Genomic DNA, 19,632 nt, shown 5'->3' with positions numbered 1-19,632 from the left:
GTGGCTGGTCCAGTTAAGTTTCTGGTCAATGGTGACCCCCAGGATATTGATGGTGGGGGATTTGGCGATGGTAATGCCATTGAATGTCAAGGGGCGGTGGTTAGACTCATGCTTGTTGGAGATAGTCATTGCCTGGCACTTCTGTGGCGCGAATGTTACCTGCCACTTATCAGCCCAAGCCTGAACATCGTTCAGGTCTTGTTGCATGCGGGCATGGACTGCTTCATTATCTGAGGAGCTGTGAATGGCACTGAACACTGTGCAGTCATCAGCGAACATCCCCATTCCTGACCTTATGTTGGAGGGAAGGTCATTGATGAAGAAGCTGAAGAAGGTTGGGCCTAGGACACTGCCCTGAGGAACTCCTGCAGTGATGTCCTGGGGCTGTGATGACTGACCTTCAATCACCACACCCATCTTCCTTTATGCTCGGTATGACTCCAGCCAGTGGAGAGTTTCCCCCCCCGATTCCCATTGACTTCAGTTTTACTAAGGTTCCTTCATGCCACACATATAATTCAAATTGTGTCGACCCCGTTAAATATTATCCACCGCAGATCACTGGCTTGTTTTAGCTTAAAATGCAACCTTTTTAAACATAGTCAATAAGATTTTGAGTGTTTCTTTTCCTAATTTGTGTTGTAGAATTGGTATTGCAGTTCCAGCGCTAGTGAGTGGCGGAAAGTAAACACAAATTAGTTAGCCTAAAAACTGCTATTCAGGCGTTAACTGGGAGTACTGAGGGTTTTTAGGAGAATTTCTGCTCTTCAACCCCAATACTGCTGTGTTTGGTCTCCGTGCGATCTCACACCCACACTGTCCAGGGTGGGCCTCGGAAATGATTATTATGCAGTGAAATGGCTCAAGCAGGCATTTAAACCCCGGCATTTAGAGGGGAGAGCAAGCCGGGGGCTTTCTCAACCACCCTGCTGTAGAATGGATGCCTGCGGAGTGAGGATGATGTGCTTCGATGACGATGTGCTGGAGGTTTGATTCAGGGACTGACCTGTACGGCACAGAGGTGATCTGCCTCAACAACAACAGCGACGTGAAAAAAAAGACTTGCATTTCTATAGCGCCTTTCACGACCACCGGACGTCCCAAAGCGCTTTACAGCCAATGAAGTACTTTTTTTGAAGTGGAGTCACTGTTGTAATGTGGGAAACGCGGCAGCCAATTTGCGCACAGCAAGCTCCCACAAATAGCAATGACCAGATAATCTGTTTTTGGTTTGTTGATTGAGGGATAAATATCGGCCAAGACACCGGGGATAACTCCCCTGCTCTTCTTCGAAATAGTGCCATGGGATCTTTTACATCTGCCCGAGAGAGCAGACGGGACCTTGGCTTAACGTCTCATCCAAAAGACGGCACCTCCGACAGTGCAGCACTCCCTCAGCACCGCACTGGGAGTGTCAGCCTAGATTTTTGTGCTCAAGTCCCATGGAGCGGGACTTGAACCCACGACCTTCTAGACTCCGAGGCGAAGGTGCTACCCACTGAGCCACGGCTGACACTGTTCAGAAAGCTTGAGAGCAGATTGCAGGCAGAGTAAGTGCTGTTGCAGGCCCTAAAGAACCAGCTCACATGACAGGCAGAAGGTGGCTGATCTCAAGATAAGGCTGTGGTACAGCTTTCAGTGCACGGTACCTGGTCCCAGTTGTGCACGCCACAAACACTGGCCCCAGGAGGCCAGCCTGGACATTGCTGGCCGCACTACCATCGAGGGAGTCGGGGAGGCCGGGGCCAGAGAGATCTCCCCCAAGCTGAGGTCGGAACCCACCTGGTCTTGTTGGGTTTTGATCCCTCTCTTCAGCCAGTGACGCAAAGGCAAGGCTCAACCTCAAAAACCCCACGAGCAGTACACTGCGGTGCAGGGACTGCTCGAAGGGACTCTTCTAGGCCTGGGTTTGACAGACCGTCAGCATAGCCAGAGTCCCTAAAGCAAACCAGCACTTTGCTGCACCCTGCGTCACTCCTCACACCACCTCCGCCCAACACCAATACAGCTACACATATCCCAGATGGTGTTTAAAGCGAGGAATCAAAAGGTAAATCGTGCTTGACTAATCTACTGGAATTTTTTGAGGATGTAACTGGTAAAATAGATAAGGGAGAACCAGTGGATGCGGTGTATTTGGATTTTCAAAAGGCTTTCGATAAGGTCTCGCATAAGAGATTAGCGTGTAAAGTTAAGGCACATCGGATTGAGGGCAAGGTATTGACTTGGATAGAGAACTGGTTGGCAGACAGAAAGCAAAGAGTTGGAATAAACGGCTCTTTTTCCGAGTGGCAGGCAGTGACTAATGGGGTACCGCAGGGATCGGTCCTTGGGCCCCAGCTATTCACAATATATATTAATGATCTGGACGAGGGAACTAGATGTAATATCTCCAAGTTTGCAGACAACACAAAGCTGGGTGGGCGTGTGTGCTGTGAGGAGGATGCCAAGAAACTCCAGTATGATTTGGACAGGTTGGGTGATTGGGCAGAAGCATGGCAGATGCAATATAACGTGGATAAATGCAAGGTTATCCACTTTGGTGTCAAAAACAGGAAGGCAGATTATTATCTAAATGGCAATAGATTGGGAGAAGGGGAAGTGCAACGAGACCTGGGCGTCCTTGTGCACCAGTCACTGAAAGTAAGCATGCAGGTGCAGCAGGCGGTTAAGAAGGCAAATGGTATGTTGGCCTTCGTAGCGAGAGGGTTTGAGTACAGGAACAAGGACGTCTTGCTGCAGTTGCACAGGGCCCTGGTGAGACCACACCTTGAGTATTGTGTGCAGTTTTGGTCGCCTTATCTGAGGAAGGATGTTCTTGCCATGGAAGGAGTGCAGCGAAGATTTACCAGACTGATACCTGGGATGGCAGGAATGACGTATGAGGAGAGATTGGGTCGATTGGGCTTATACTCGCTGGAGTTTAGAAGAATGAGAGGGGATCTCATTGAAACTTATAAAATTCTAACAGGACTAGACAGACTAGATGCTGGAAGGATGTTCCCGATGGCGGGGGAGTCCAGAACCAGGGGTCACAGTCAAAGGATAAGGGGTAAGCCATTTAGGACAGAGATGAGGAGGAATTTCTTCACCCAGAGAGTGGTGAACCTGTGGAATTCTCTACCACAGAAGGCAGTGGAGGCCAATTCATTAAATATATTCAAGAAGGAGTTAGATATATTTCTTAAGGCTAAAGGGATCAAGGGATATGGGGAGAAGGCAGGGACAGCGTACTGAATTTGGATGATCAGCCATGATCTCATTGAATGGCGGAGCAGGCTCAAGGGGCTGAATGGCCTACTCCTGCTCCTATCTTCTATGTTTCTAATGTTTCTATCTCATAGGTCACAAGTGAAGAGGAACAAGTGGGGGGCGGCAGACTAGAAGCGGGCACTGCCATCTCGGGATTCTGACTTCGTAGGGCCGGCCTCAAGAAGGAGGTTGCTGGGCAAGTGCGATCGTTTACAGGAGTCACTTAAGTCCCTGCAAAATACGTAAAATGCAAGGTCGGTCTAGGAGTACAGAGGAGCGCACTGGATGGATCTGTGCAGTGATGGACAAACAGCTGTCTGCCCTGCAGCCTCCCATAGAGCGCATGGGAACACCAGGGACGTCTGAAGCAGAATCCTCAGAGGGTCTCAGGCCAGTCAGAGTAGCCCATGAATATTCAGATTGCTGCTGCATAGACCCTGGGCTCCCATCTTACAACAGGGTCTCTTGTTTGGCTTCGGTAGGCTGGGTGAGCCGATTGAGGGAACACAAGAGGCAGGGATCGACAGACCTCATTGCCACCCAGACGTCTGTTCCCCACAACAGTGGCGTGGCTGGAATAGGTACCCCCTCAGCGGAGAGGCGAATGGGAAGCCACCAAATGCAGGTCAGGTGACTCCCTAATTTTTGTTTTTTGGGAGGGTGCGGAAGGAAAATTGGAGGTAGAGACATTTCTGTGCTGTGGTCATATGCCGCCTTCAATCTTCTGAAGGATGGGGAGAAGGCCCAGGACCAGAGTTATCTGGGCATCTTCTCCACTAGGCAGGTGGACAAAATGGTGAGATCATAACAGGGAGGGAAATGGGAACAGAGGTATGGAAAACCTCACTTTATGCCAAATTAGTGACTGTAATGATATTTTTGATATTAATTACACACAATTAAACTCCCGTCTACAACAGCAACAACTTGCATTTATATAGCGCCTTTAATGTAGTAAAACGTCCCGAGGCGTTTTGCAGGAGCGTTATCAGACACTGAGCTGCATGGCGTGATATCAGGACAGGTGACCAAAAGCTTGGTCAAGGAGGTCAATCTGGCGACTGGAAGTGGGTTTGCAATCACAAGGAATTTCCTGGCAACTGAATCCCCCCCCGAAAAGACAAAAACCTGTAGAAGTGTGACAAGCTGACTGACAAGCTGGACGTAACTTGATGTGATTGCGGCACGGGAAGGCTGTTGAAAAGAGGCGCTGCAGTTATGAGATCTGTGGGAAAATGTGAGGTTATCCACTTCGGAAGGAAGAATGTAAAAGCAAATTATTTAAACGGAGTGAGAGTACAAAATGCTGCGGTACAAGGGATCTGGGGGTCCTAGTACATGAAACACAAAAACTTAGCATGCAGGTACAGCAAGTAATTAGGAAGGCAAATGGGATGTTGGCCTTTATTGCAAGGGGAATGGAGTATAAAAGTCGGGAAGTTTTGATGCAACTTTACGTGGTGCTGGTGAGACCGCACCTGGAGTATTGCGTACACTTTTGGTCTCCTTATTTAAGGAAGGATATACTTGCATTGGAGGCAGTGCAGAGAAGGTTCACGCGGTTGATTCCTGGGATGAAGGGGTTGACGTATGACGAAAGGTTGAGCAGGTTGGGCCCATACTCACTGGAGTTTAGAAGAATGAGAGGTGATCTTATTGAAACATAAGATTCTGAGGGGGATTGACAGGGTGGATGCTGAGAGGATGTTTCCCCTCGTGGGGGAATCTAGAACGAGGGGGCATAGTTTCAGAATAAGGGGTCGCCCATTTAAGACGGAGATGAGGAGGAATTTCTTCTCTCAGAGGGTCGTGAATCTGTGGAATTCTCTGCCCCAGAGAGCTGTGGAGGCTGGGTCAGTGAATATATTCAAGGCGGAGATTGACAGACATTGGAACTACAGGGGAGTCGAGGGGTGTGGGGAGAGAGCGGGAAAGTGGAGTTGAGGCCAAGATTGGATCAGCCATGATCTTATTGAATGGTGGAGCAGGCTCGAGGGGTCGACTGGCCGACTCCTGCTTATGTTTCTTATGTGATAAAACAACTTTCCTGTCGAATCTCCCCCAATACCGACAGCCTAGACGAAAGCTAGTTTCACAACAAGTGAAAGCAGCAACGACAGGATTTTCTGTTGAGCCACAAAGAAATCAGACCGAACCAATGAGAAAGCTGTAAAGCCTGGTGATACAGAGTTTACAAAACCCACAAGCCTAGTAGGGAAAAGATCAGATTTCAAGTCAGGCTGTTTCAGTGTAGGTTCCACGCCTTGCCATGCCTTATGAAAAAAAAATGAAGAGAAAGATTTATATTGCACCTTTCACGACCTCAGGATGACCCAAAGCACTTTATAGCCAATAAAGTGCTTTTTTTTTTGAAGTGGAGTCACTGTTGTAATGTAGGAAACGCGGCAGCCAATCTGCGCATAGCAAGCTCCCACAAACAGCGACGTGATAAAGACCAGACAATCTGTTTTTGTGAAGAGTCTGTTGCAGCAGGGTTTAACGTGAACAGTCAATTTCCTAAAGTGCCGTGTCACTGCACCAGTCACTGGCCAGGATAGTCTCGCTCTCTGTGGCGTTAATTGTTAACAAGGCCTGAAAAATGACAGTGAAAAACCTCTCATTCCTGACATGAAATGACTCACCATAAAAGACTGACTGCTTGTGTGTGTGTGTGTGTGTGTGTGTGAGAGAAATGGGGTCGGAGAGTCCCGCATGGTCATTGTCCAGCCAGTTCATCAGACTTAAAACGTCATGGCCTCGTCCAGGAAACGAGTCAATAGAAATGTTGCCTTGAACTCTCTCAAATGTACATTCTCTCCACAAAAGGAATGTTTGGTGTAGTGTATGTACCTTGAAGAAGGAACTATATTCTGCAGCCCCTGTATACTGCAGTACCAGTAGTGACCACCCCTGTATATAAGCCGGTACAGTAACTTTGTATAGTAGTTCCAGTTTTGTCTCCATTCAGTAAACACCTGTTATAACCAACTTCTGCAGTTCGTGTCTCAATCACACACGGACATTACATTTGACAAACCCTTTTTTTTGTTTCGAGGATGAAGAGTCACGTGTCATTCGGATCATGCCAACATCACGTGCAATGACAGGCTCCAACGTCATTCCATTTGTCGAATTGTAAATACGTCACTGGGAAAGGTGGGACCTAGTCCAGGTGGGTGCTGTCTGATGCTGTGGAGAGGCCCAAGGCACCTCGTTACACAGAAGGAATTACCGACAAGTGACAAAGCGGAAACAGGCCGTTCGGCCCAACCAGCCAGTCCCTGTTGGTGTTTATCCTCCACACGTGCAGTGGTCCTAATCGCATGTGCCCGCCTCGGTTCCCATAGCCCCCTTCCACCACCTATTCTTAAATGTTGGCACTGTCTCTCCTCCACCACCGGCGCACCGTGGCTGCAGTGTTTACCATCTACAAGATGCACGGCAGCAACTCGCCAAGGCTTCTTTGGCAGCACCTCCCAAACCCGCGACCTCTTCCACCTAGAAGGACAAGGGCAGCAGACGCATGGGAACACCACCACCTCCAAGTTCCACTCCATTCACACACCATCCTGACTTGGAAGTATATCGCCGATCCTTCATCATCGCGGGATCAAAATCCTGGAACTCCCTAACAGCACTGTGAGAGCACCTTCACCACACGGACTGCAGCAGTTCAAGAAGGCGGCTCACCACCACCTTCTCAAGGGCAACTAGGGATGGGCAATAAATGCTGGCCTTGCCAGCGACGCCCACATCCCATAAGCGAATTAAAAAAATGTTTAAAAATCACCAACTCTGGTACTGGAAACCCCATCCTCAGAAGCCTCTGTGTAAAAAAAAAATTCTCCTGCTTTCCGTCCTAAATCTGTTACATTTAATCCACCATGTGTGTCACCTCATTCTCAACCACCGCAAACAGTCCATTTCCATCGACTCTGTCCCATCCCTTCATCATTTTAACATAATGCTGTCAAATAAACCCAGAATGACATGTTCTAACCAAAACAGACCCAATTTTCCTCTTGCCTGATCTCCAGTCAGAGCAAGGGTGTGGAGGAAAAAAGAAAGAAAAACTTGCATTTATATAGCGCCTTTCACAACCTCAGGACATCCCACATGCAAAGGAGATAGAGGACAACTGTGTAAGCGGTCAATCCGTCAATGCTGAGATAGTAAGGAAGACTTGCATATATATAGCATCCACCGGACGTCCCAAAGCGCTTTACAGCCAATGACATACCTTTTGAAGTGTAGTCACTGTTGTAATGTTGGAAACGCGGCAGCCAATTTGCGCACAGCAAGCTCCCACAAACGGCAATGTGATAATGACCAGATAATGTTTTTTTTAAGTGATGTTGATTGAGGGATAAACATCGGCCAGGACACCGGGCAGAACTCCCCCCTGCTCTTCTTCTAAATAGTATCATGGCATCTTTTACGCCCACCTGAGAGCGCAGACGGGGCCTCGGTTTAGCGTCTCATCCGAAAGGCAGCACCTTCGACAGTGCAGCGCTGTCAGCCTAGAATTTTGTACTCAAGTCTCTGGCGAGGTGAATAACTGTGATAGCACTACCCTGGGGAGAAAAGAAACAGCAAAAAGCTGATATTGTTTCTCTCACGCTAACGGATTGTAATTATGCCCAGGCTTCTCGCTATACAACACTGGGTCAGTTTTATTGAACTCATACTCAGGCCGAATACACAGTTCACACTTTGTAGCATTTTACCACCTTGACACTTTGCCACACTTGTGGTCTGAATCACAGTAAACGTGCTGACACTTTCCTCAGTTACATAAGAACATAAGAAATAGGAGCAGGAATAGACCACTTGGCCCCTCGAGCCTGCTCTGCCATTCAATAAGATCATGGCTGATCTTGGGCTCAAAGCCACTTCCCCGCCTGCTCCCCATAACCCTTCACTCCCTTATCTTGCAAAAATCTGTCTATCTCCACGTTAAATGTATTTAATGACCCAGCCTCCACGGCTCTCTGGGGCAGAGAATTCCACAGATTTACGATCCTCTGAGAAGAAATTCCTCCTCATCTCAGTTCTAAAAGGGCGACCCTTTATTCTGAAACTGTGCTCCAGAGTTCTGGATTTCCCCACGAGGGGAAACATCCTCTCTGCATCTACCTTGTTGAGCCCCCTCGGTATCTTATATGTTTCAATAAGATCACCTCTCATTCTTCTAAATTCCAATGAGTATAGGCCCAACCTGCTCAACCTTTCTTCATAAATCAACCCCCTCATCTCTGGAATTAACCTAGTGAATCGTCTCTGAACTGCCTCCAATGCAAGTATATCCTTCCTTAAATAAGGAGACCAAAACTGTACGCAGTACTCTAGGTGTGGTCTCACCAATGCCCTGTACAGTTGTAGCAGGACTTCCCTGCTTTTATACTCCAACCCCCTTGCAATAAAGACCAACATTCCATTTGCCTTTTTGATTGTGTGTGTTTCATGCACAAGGACCCCCAGGTCCCTCTGAACTGTAACATTTTGTAATCTTACTCCATTTAAATAATAGTTTGCTTTTTTTATTTTTCCTGCCAACGTGGATAACCTCGCACTTTCCCACATTATACTCCACCTGCCAAACGTTTGCCCACTCACTTATCCTGTCTATATCCCTTTGCAGATTCTTTGAGTCCTCTGCACAACTTGCTTTCCCACTCATCTTTGTATCATTACAGTTACACTTGCCCGAGAACGTTCTCCCCTTTTTTTTTAGGAAGGGGAGGGGTGTAAGGGATCTGTAGTCCACTGTGTCACTTTTCTTTGTACTTAAAGAAAGGTTTTCACAATTTCAGGACATCCCAAAGCGCTTCACAGCCAATTAAGTACTTCTGGAGTTTAGTCACTGTTGTAAAGTAGGCAAATAATCACATATTTGGGATGTCATGGACTGAGCATCTTTCACTTATTTTCAATTAAAGGGACAGGGTCAAGACGGTGAAGGTGAAGGTATCTTGTCTGCAGCCGTTTTATTTTTAAATGGATGTGTGGGCTGTTTAATATTCGTTCTCGGGAGCTGGGCATCGCTGGCATTTATTATTGCCCATCTGTGGTCGAGCAGAGAAGGTGCAAGCGAGTTAATACAACACAGTGGCTTGCTGCTGGTCAGCGCACAGTTAAATGTCAAGCACGTTGTTGAGGAACTGGAGTCACAAGTAGGTAAGGAGGGCAGGTTTCCTTCCCTAATTAGCGAACCACTTGAGTTTTTAAAAACGACAAGCTGACAGATTCGCGGGCACTTTTACTGATACCACTTTGTTTCTTTATTTCCAGACTCTTTCTTTTAAAAAAAACCTGGCACAGACATGATGGGCTGAATGGCCTCTTTCTGTGTTGTAAACTTCAAAATCTTTTAATTTCCAGATTTAAACTGAATTCAGATTCTTAAAGTGGTGGGTTTTGAACACCTCGATCATTATTATTAGTGGCGGACCTCTAGATTACTAGTCCGGTAACATAACTACCACACTACCGTTCTCTCTCTCTCTCTCTCCCTCCCCTCCCCAATTATCTCAAGTAGCTTCTGTACTGGAGACCGCAGGGCCTGGGCATAGATCCAAGCTCTTCACCAAACACCGAGAAAGGCATGCGAGAGTAGCCCTTGGAAACTCCCTTTCTTCACCACCCCCACCGGGTCCCGCAGCGGAGATTACTACCTCAGTGCTGGGGGGGGGGGACAGGAGGGGTGAAGAGCCAATGCCCCAGCGGCCCGTGGAGCTGTACACTGTCGGCTCAGGGGTGTTGTGCTGTGACACTGCTAGTTTCAGGGTGGGCTGATCCTGACTGTTTTAAGAACTGTCCGATAGCCAAACTATTCTCTTAAGGCGTGCGTATAGGACTTCGGGTGCGGCTGCGATGCCCCAAATGTCGAATAGCCACCCAACACCTGCGGTTGAGGGAGAAGCAGAGTTAACATTTCAGGTCAATGACCCTTCGTCAGAACTCGAGAGTTAACGTTTCACGTCAGGTCATCGACCTGAAACGTTGACTGTTTCTCTCTCCACAGGTGCTGAGTATTTACAGCATTTCCTGTTTTTATTTCAGATTTCCAGCATCCGCAGTATTTTGCTTTTGTACCAACTGTTGAGTCTCGTAGGTGAATAATCACCACTTGGAGGGGGTGCCAGAGAGTGTTACTGGGAATGGAATCGCACCTCAGCAGCAGTGTGGAGGAGAAAACTGACACAAAAAAATACCACTCAGGCCATTATGATGTACTGAACATAGGAATGGTGGCATAGTGGTAATGTCACTGGACTAGTAATCCAGAGATATGAGTTCAAATCCCACCAAGGCAGCTGGGAATTTAAATCCAGTTAATGAAATAAATCTGGAATATTGTCGTAAAAACCCATCACTAATGTCCTTTAGGTAAGGAAATCTGCTGTCCTTACCCGGTCTGGCCTATATGTGACTCCAGACCCACAGCAATGTGGTTGACTCTGAAATGGCCGAGCAAGCCACTCAGTTGTAACTAACCATTGCGAAACATAATAACTTCCTACCTAACAGTACCTTCACCACTGCAGCAGTTCAAGAAGGTGGCTCCCCACCACATTCTCAAGGGCAATTAGGGATGGTCAATAAATGCTGGCCTTGCCAGTGATGCTCACATTCCATTAAACAAATAATAAAAAAAGAGTAGGCCATTCAGCCCCTCAAGCCCATCCCAGCCTTAGGACGTCCCAAAGCGCTTTACAATCAATTGCCTATTTTTGAAGTGTAGTCACAACACGTGCAAGAGGAAAAATGACAGCAAAAACTAATTTTAAACACAAAGAAATGACTTTCTAGTGGGTGAGTAACAATGTGAAAGGGAACTACATCCGGAGAATAATTTCATAGTCCCACACAGTGCTCGCCACATGAAATATGAAGGGGAGGCAGAAGGGCCATCCAGTGAAATGGAGCTAAAAGCTGCCCTGGCGTTGAACAATTTACATTGCCAGCGCTTTGCCTTTAAGATTCGTGGCTGCCCTGTGCAGTTCATTCAGGCATGTTTTTAAAAACTTAAGTTTTAATTATATATAAGCACTGCCCTCGGCCAAATCACTTAGCGTTCTAGTGTTGCAAATAAAAAAGATATTCCACTCCATTGTTTAGTGTCATCATCATCTGTCAGCTTGCCAAAAACAAAAAATAATCTCCACCAAGTTCAAACGTTAATTATTCTGAGATCAGTCAGGAGGTCACTGGCACGCTTAGGAACAGGAAAAGTTGCTTGGGCAAGGGCCGCATCTTCTCGATATTAACCCGGATAAGTGAGCACATTCGAATCGCCATCTTTTTCTGGAGCAGTGCGCACTGACCTGTTGAAACTCCTGACTTCCAAGATAGAATTTCAGGCAACATTTAGATTGGAGCTTCAGATGACACGGAGGTTTACAGTGTCAGCTCGTGGCTCAGTGGGTAGCACCCTCGCCATCGGAGTCAGAAAGTTGTGGGTTTGAATCCCACTCCAGGAACTCAGCATGTGCTGAGGGAGTGTTGCACTGTCGGAGATGCCGTCTTTCGGATGAAACGTTAAACCGAGGCCCCGTCTGCTCTCTCAGGTGGACGTAAAAGATCCCATGGCACTATTTTCGAAGCAGAGCAGGGAGTTGCCCCCGGTGTCCTGGCCAATATTTATCCCTCAATCAACATAACAAAAACAGATTACCTGGTCGTTATCACATTGCTGTTTGTGGGAGCTTGCTGTGCGCAAATTGGCTGCCGTGTTTCCCACCTTACAACAGTGACTGCACTCCAAAAGTACTTCATTGGCTGTAAAGCGCTTTGAGACGTCCGGTGGTCAGGAAAGGCGCTATATAAATGCAAGTCTTTCTTCCCTTCAGAGGCAGGATTGTTGCTCCTCTGATCTAAGTTCTGTGAGTAGGAGGGAGGCAAGATTGCCATGTGATAACAGATGACCGCATTTTAAAAAGTACTTCATTGGCTGTAAAGCGCTCTGGGATGTCCTGAGGTCATGATAGGCGCTATGTAATTGCAAGTCTTTCTTTCTATGTGGAGGTGGCAGGACGAGCTTTTCCGAGGAGAAGCTCTTCGGAGCAACGCTAGGCAGGTTCGTCGAGCGACCACCATAGCAGTGCCTGTGGGCTAGACTGCATTAATCGCCCAACTGAGGAGGGAAAAAAGACTTGCATTTATATAGCGCCTCTCCAGGCCTCAGGATGTCCCAAAGCGCTTTGCAGCCAATTAATTACTTTTGAAGGGCAGTCACTGTTGTACTGTGGGAAACGCAGCAGCCAATTTTGCACACAGCAAGCTCCCACAAACAGCAATGTGATAATGACCAGATAATCTGTCTTTTAGTGATGTTGATTGAGGGATAAATATTGGCCCAGGACGCCGGGGATAACTCCCCCTACAAAATGGTGCCACGGGATCTTTTACGTCCACCCGAGAGAGCAGATGGGGCCTCGGTTTAAAGACACATCCGAAAGATGGCACCTCCCTCAGCACTGCACTGGGAGTGTCAGCTTAGATTTTTGTGCTCAAGTCTCTGGAGTGGGACTTGAGCCCACAACCTTCTAACCCAGATATGAGAGTGCTACCTACTTAGCCACGACTGACGCTGTACATGGTGGGGCAGGGCGGGTGGGGAAATGGAAAATAACAAAAAAAGTTTCCATCTTCACGCCAGACATTGCACAAGAAACATTATTAGAAAATCAAATGATGAAACAATGCATGAAAACTTAATGAAACCATTGCAGTTACCTGTGTTGTAGTAATCAATCTAACCACCACTGCTGATTAGATCATTATTCATTACAGTCTTAAACAGTCTCGGTTCGGTTTTAAATGCAGCTGCATTCGACTTGGCGATTTCAAAAACTGATGCCAGAAATACTGCTAACCGCCAGTTAGTTGTGATTTTCAGACAGTGTTTCTTTTTAAGTGCTTTCCCACATTGACTCAACACGTTTCTCCAGCAAATCACTGAGTCACTCATGCTAGGAAGGTCTCACGTTCATCTCCCAGTCTGGTTCCGACCTTGGGGAGGGATTCGGTCCCCTTGATTGTGGGGGATGGGGGGGAAAAAATCGGCCAGGATTCCTGTCCCTGACCTCTAAAGTTCCCTGTAATTTTTTTTTGCGGGGGGGGGGAGGGGGTGAAGCGGGCCCTTTAACTGGCTGTGCGGCCGATTCAATTTTCCGCGCCTGCGCAGTTATTTCCTTGAGCGGCCTGCGCGGGACCTCCAGACCGCTGTACGGCTGCAGAGCTTAACGGGAACGTTGCTGACCGCTATTCAGTGTGTGCATCTCAGCTGATGTCAGGATTGGCTCAGCCATAATGCCCCTCCCCGCCTCGCCCCCCCCCCCACCCACCCCATCGAATGGCCAAGTTGTCTCCGAGCGCATATCGCTCAGACCAATAATGTTATTATTGGCTAGTTAGGCAAGCAGTCAAAGGTCCTCAGCCGAGGAGGGTAGATGAGAAAATCGCCAAGAGAGAGAAAAAATATTTTTTTTTAAAAAGGGAGTGAAGTGGGTCAAGTAATTGTAAATGCTCGGAGAAGCACGCCGCTCGCTCTTCCGTCGCAGACTTTGAAAAAGGTGGAATCGCAACGCCAAGATCTGAAAAGACAACGCAGTCACGTGCCTGCAACAGTGTTTAATAGTCGACTCCACCCAATGAAGCTCTTCTAAAGTAATGCATGATACAATCATTTTTTGGGGGGGGGGGGCAACATGCTTCTCTCCACAAACCCCCACTCCGAACACGCCACACTGTCACTGGAAGAACTGCCTTGCTCTGTCCAGTCGCCTGTTTTTAGGCGGCAAGATCTGTCAGGTTTCTGTGCATGATGTCATGGGGTTGAGCACGTCAAAACAGAACCATCCTGCAGAACAATAACACCCTTTTAATGGTGTGAACACACAGAGGCATTTTGGGGGAGTAAAGGAGCTGTGGCAGACAGACTGACTTGACACTGGCCTCGCCGTTTCCGACAGCAAAGTGCTGCGGTACTGACCAAACTGGTTCATCGCGACCAGTTGGGTGCAGCCATGATCTTACTGAATGGCGGAGCAGGCTCGAGGGGCCGTATGGCCGACTCCTGCTCCTATTTCTTATGTTCTTATGCAAGACGGCTCCAGTCTCCATTTCAGTGCTGCGCTGAGGGAGTGCTGCATTGTCAGAGGTTCCGTCTTTCGGATGAGACGTTAAATCTGCCCATCAGCTGATCCCGCGGCACTATTCGTGACAAGCAGGGACTTCTAGTGCCCTGGCCAACATACATCCCTGAAGCAATCACCTCCAAGTTCCCCTCCAAGTCACACACCATCCTGACTTGGAAATATATCGGCCGTTCCTTCAGCGTCGCTGGATCAAAATCCTGGAACTCCCTCCCTACCAGCACTGTGGGAGTACCTTCACCACACGGACTGCAGCAGTTCAAGGCGGCGGCTCACCACCGCCTTCTCACGGGACAATTAAGGATGGGCAATAAATGCTGGCCTTGCCAGTGACGCCCACATCCCATAAACTAATAAAAAAAACAAAAGCACAGGTTAACAGATGATTTAACTCATTGCTGCCTGTGGGACCTTGCTGTGCGCAAATTGGCTGTTGCGTTTTCCGGCATAACTTCAAGCGTCATTGCCGTGAAGCACTCTGGGACATCCTCGGGAGATAAACGGCACTATATAAATGCAGGAGTTTTCCTTCTTGCAAAAACCCATTTGAAAATTCAAGCCAAGGAATTCATACAAATTCCAGGCCATTTGTTCCAAAGTGTGCATTTTTCTAAAGCAAAAATCTTGAATTATTTGCCGTCTTGCGATTTATCCTCGTGAAGGCAGCTTCAAGTAGAAATGAAAGGTGACTGTGCAATACCTAATTGATTCAGCAATGCTGCTAATGACTTGAGACAGTCTATATAGTTACACACCGGACTCATTACACACTCACACTTGCGTTCGACTGTATTCAATGACCATATCACTGAGCATTTCTTTAATCTTAGTCGGTATTTTTGTGTTTGGTGTAGTCACATAGCAAAAACCAGATTATCTGGTCGTTATCACAGTGCTGTTTGTGGGAGCTTGCTGTGCGCAATTTATCTGCTGCATTTCCTACATTGCAACAGTGACCACACTTCAAAAAGTACCTTATTGGCTGTAAAGCACTTTGGGATGTCCTGAGATTGTGAAAGGCGCTATAGAAATGCAAGTCTTCCTTTTCTTTAACATTGTCAGTTGTATCTTGTCTGTAATTCTTGAGCAACAAGTTGTGTGTGTAATAATGTCACAATAAAAGTGTAAAAGTATTCCATACACCAATATGCTTTTAGAACCACTGTAAGTACGTATTTGGCCCCATAGTTAACGGTTTGCTATTGTGATTATATTTCTATTGCATTCCTGTTTGCCTAAAGTGCATTATACTTTGTAGTCAGAAGACACGGTGAATAGATTCAAGTTCGTCTGCGATGGGCCGTTAGTAATTTTATATAAGAACATAAGACATAAAAGAAATAGGAGCAGGAGTCGGCCATTCGGCCCCTCGAGCCTGCTCCGCCATTTAATGAGATCACGGCTGATCTGATCTTGGGCTCGGCTCCATTTCCCTGCCCGCTCCCCATAACCCTTCACTCCCTTATTGTTCAAAAATCTGTCTTTCTCCACCTTGAATATATTCAATGACCCAGCCTCCACAGCCCTCTGGGGCAGAGAATTCCACAGGTTTATGACCCTCAGAAGAAATTCATCCTCATCTCAGTTTTAAATGGGCGACCCTTAATTCTGAAACTATGCCCCCGAGTTCTAGATTCCCCCCATGAGGGGAAACATCTTCTCTGCATCTACCTTGTCGAGCCCCCTCTTATATGTTTCAATAAGATCACCTCTCATTCTTCTAAACTCCAATGAGTATAGGTCCAACCTGCTCAACCTTTCCTCATACTCCCACCCCTTCATCTCAGGAATCGTTTGATAGCCAGTGGAAATGTACACCTTTCTCTTCAGATCTTTTTTACTCTCTTTTGGTCTCCATGGTCACTGAGAGGGAAGGTGACCGGCTCCCAAGCTCCCACCCTGAATAGATGGCCAGGAAGTGTGCGAGAAGGGGGCTGGTGCAACCGACTCCTCCAATTTTTTTCCCCCCTCCCTCTGAATTTTTTGGTCCTGCTCCACCCTAGCGCTATCATGGCAGCACTGGCTCCTTGAGGACTGCAGCGGTTCAGAGAGAGAGCGCCCATTACCCCCTTCTTAGGACAACTGGGGATAGGCAATAAATACAGGGCCTTGCCAGCGATGCCCATCACAAGAGAACACATTTGTTTTAAAGCTGGTTGTTACAACCCAATTTAAATCAGAAAGGTGGTGGGGGGGGGGGGGGGAAGAGGGAGAAACAAGAATCTTTCACACAATCATAGAATCGTAGAAAGTTGTGGCATAGAAGGCCATTCGGCCCATCGTGTCTGTGCCGGCCAAAAGAGCGATCCACCCTAATCCCACTTTCCAGCTCTTGGTCCGTAGCCCTGTAGGTTACCGCACTTCAAGTGCATATCCAAATACTTTTTAAACACAATGAGGGTTTCTGCCTCTACCGCCCTTTCAGGCAGTGAGTTCCAGACCCCCACCACCCTCTGGGTGAAAAAAGTTCTCCTCAACTCCCCTCTAATCCTTCTACCAATTACTTCAAATCTGTGCCCCCTGGTTATTGACCCCTCTGCTGAGGGAAATAGGTCCTTCCTATCCACTCTGTCTCGGCCCCTCAATTTTATGCACCTCAATTAAGTCTCCCCTCAGCCTCCTCTGTTCCAAAGAAAACAACCCCAGCCTATCCAATCTTTCCTCATAGCTAAAATTCCCCAGTCCTGGCAACATCCTCGGAAATCTCCTCTGTACCCTCTCTAGTCTACATTTACTCAACAATATCACGCGCATGCCTGCTGACTGACGCCCTGGTACAATTTTTGCAAAATCTGAGTTGGTCGGACAGGAGGTAAGTGCATCAGTTGGGTGCTGTGGCATGGAATGCACCGCTTGTATGAATGCCATGTCATGTCACACTCATAGCTGTGGGGGCACTGCTCTGCCAGTCCCCCACATTTACAGGGGCAGCACAGTGACCACCTCAATACCACAGGCGTCGTTCCTGCAGCTGTACAGGAAAAAAAAAAGTTGGTCCCTGCCTCGAATTTGAACTTTTGCACCACGGCATGCACATCACGTCTTCCACCCTCAACAGTGTCACAAGCCTCACAATTCACAGCCCCGGTGCTTTTTTTTTAAGTCAACCCACCCAACCCCACAGGCAATACTTGATCTTGATAATCCTGGACCTCAAAAGATCTTGCGTTTAAGTTGCAACGTTTACTGTTGACTGCTCAGAGGCTGCGTGGAAGTATTTCTGCACCAACTGCAAATAAAGAGGAGGAGATTGGCGGGGGGGGGGACAAGGGGTCGAATAAATGGTGCAAAAAATTCAGAATCCAGCAAAATATTTGCACCAAAACCGACTCCTGGGGCTTGCAACTTCGCACCTCTGCTGGCTTTTGCCTAATAATTAAAGGCTGCTCAGAGCCAAAGCGATTCACAGTGCAATTGTCACACACTTGCACAGGAGGAGTAAAAACGACCAATATTCATAAACTCACCCCAAATCAGAAACAGAAATCCCTCGCACGCAGCCCCCTCGGCAGCCTGGCTCATTGAACGTTGTGTCTGCTCAGAACACGGAGATGAAAATCTTGCAACTGAAGAGAAAAAAAATCCAACCTTCTCACCGCTTTTTAAACACGGCAGATTAGTTTGTGATCAAAAGAATGCTCTCTCTCTCTCTCTCTCTCTGTGTGTGTCTGTCTCTGGCCTTTTCCGGGTGAAATTTACAAAAACTAGTCACCAAAGCAATTCACCCAGTCCGGATATGAACGTTAACTATAAATGGGAACTGCTCGCTGTAAGATCAGTCCTTTTTTTCCTCTAATGTGGAGGCAGTGATCAGATTATATGAGCTACAAATGTTAAGGGGGGGTGGGGGGAAAGATTAAAAAAAACTGTAGACTTTTGCCGAGTTTCTGTGCAGCTGGTAAAGCGAGGGGTGTGTCAGTGCATGCAAATCACCAGCAGAGTTTAAAGGGGCTGGACCAGTTGGTAGGTGCGGTTTAGTTACCCATCAAGACGTTTCTGTCTGACTTCCCCATTTTTTTTTGGAGAGCCTTTGCAACCTTTTGCAAAAAAAAAAGCTGCGGCGAGCTTTATTTCTCCTTTCCCCAGCCGGTTGGGGCCTGACTGGGACTCAATGATTCAAAGCCCCCCTTTATTACCACTGGTGCTTTTTGCATGCATCATCCCTCTCTCTCTGACCGTCCAGAGGACTTTGTTCAGGGGGGGGATTTTTTAAAAACTGCGGGAAATAAACTGGTACACAATGCCGCTGTGCCAACCTCTACCCACTGGGGAATTCATAAACTGGTGTCAACCGTGGCACAGTGGGCGGCACGCTCGCCTCGGAGTCGGAAGTTTGTGGGTTCAAGTCCCACTCCAGAGACTTGAACACAAAAATCTAGGCATGACGCTCCAGTGCAGTGCTGAGGGAGTGCTGCGCTGTCAGAGGCACCATCTTTCGGATGAGATGTTAAATTGAGTTAAACTCTGTCCACCATGTAAGAGATCCCATGGCCACTATTTTGAAGAGCAGGGCGAGTTCTCCCCGGTGTCCTGGGCCAATATTTATCCCTCAACCAACATCACTAAACCAGAATTTCTGATCATTATCACTGTTTGTGGGAGCTTGCTGTGCATAATTGGCTGCCGCGATTCCTACATTAAAACAGCGACCACACTTCAAAAAGTACCTCATTGGCAGTAAAGCGCTTTGGGACGTCCTGAGGTCGTGAACAGTATGCTACAAATGCAAGTCTTTTTTTTTAGTCAACTGTGGTGCAGAGTTAGAATTCCCCCTGCCCTCACCAAGAAATGCAGGCATACAGTGCAGGAAAATTTTTCAGACATTTCACAAATACATGTTTTAATTTTGTCTGTGAATGTAACTACAGGCGCTGTTATACTTCGCCAGTGCTCAATCCAAATAGGTTCCCAAAGCAGAAGTGTTGTAAATGAATATCTGGCAAAAACTTTGGAACTTCATCATTTGCACATTTTGGCATGAATTTTGGGGGGGGAGTTCATGCAGGCATGGCTCAAGATGCACTCAAGCACCATTGGATTTGAAGTGCAGCCAGCTGACCAATGGCAAGCAGAAGGGGTTGGGCATGAAATAATGCCTGAGGTTTGCTTGCTGACCCCTCCCAGTGCGGATGCTGAGTGGTTGAGTATATTCAAGGCTGAGACCGATAGATTTTTGGGCTCATGGGGAATCAAGGGATAGGGGGAGCGGGCGGGAAAGTGG

The 19,632-nt window shown here is 47.4% G+C and overlaps 1 protein-coding gene across 2 annotated transcripts in view; it reads right to left on the bottom strand.

Annotated features, from left to right (window-relative positions):
* The window catches only part of LOC147097981 (pleckstrin homology domain-containing family A member 2-like), a 148,936-nt gene extending 130,702 nt beyond the window's left edge, over positions 1-18,234 (bottom strand). For both annotated transcript variants that reach the window (XM_085971172.1, XM_085971174.1), the window contains exon 1: positions 17,879-18,234. The gene's annotated coding sequence lies outside the window, so the exon portion shown is untranslated. The remainder of the gene's footprint in view (positions 1-17,878) is intronic.
* Positions 18,235-19,632: the final 1,398 nt, after the last annotated feature.

This window comes from Somniosus microcephalus, chromosome 30 (assembly GCF_052327205.1).
Source record: "Somniosus microcephalus isolate GS21.2 chromosome 30, FLI_Smic_1.0, whole genome shotgun sequence".
Taxonomy (NCBI): domain Eukaryota; kingdom Metazoa; phylum Chordata; class Chondrichthyes; order Squaliformes; family Somniosidae; genus Somniosus; species Somniosus microcephalus.
Note: the sequence above shows the minus strand (reverse complement) of the source record. Positions and strands in the feature narration are given on the sequence as shown.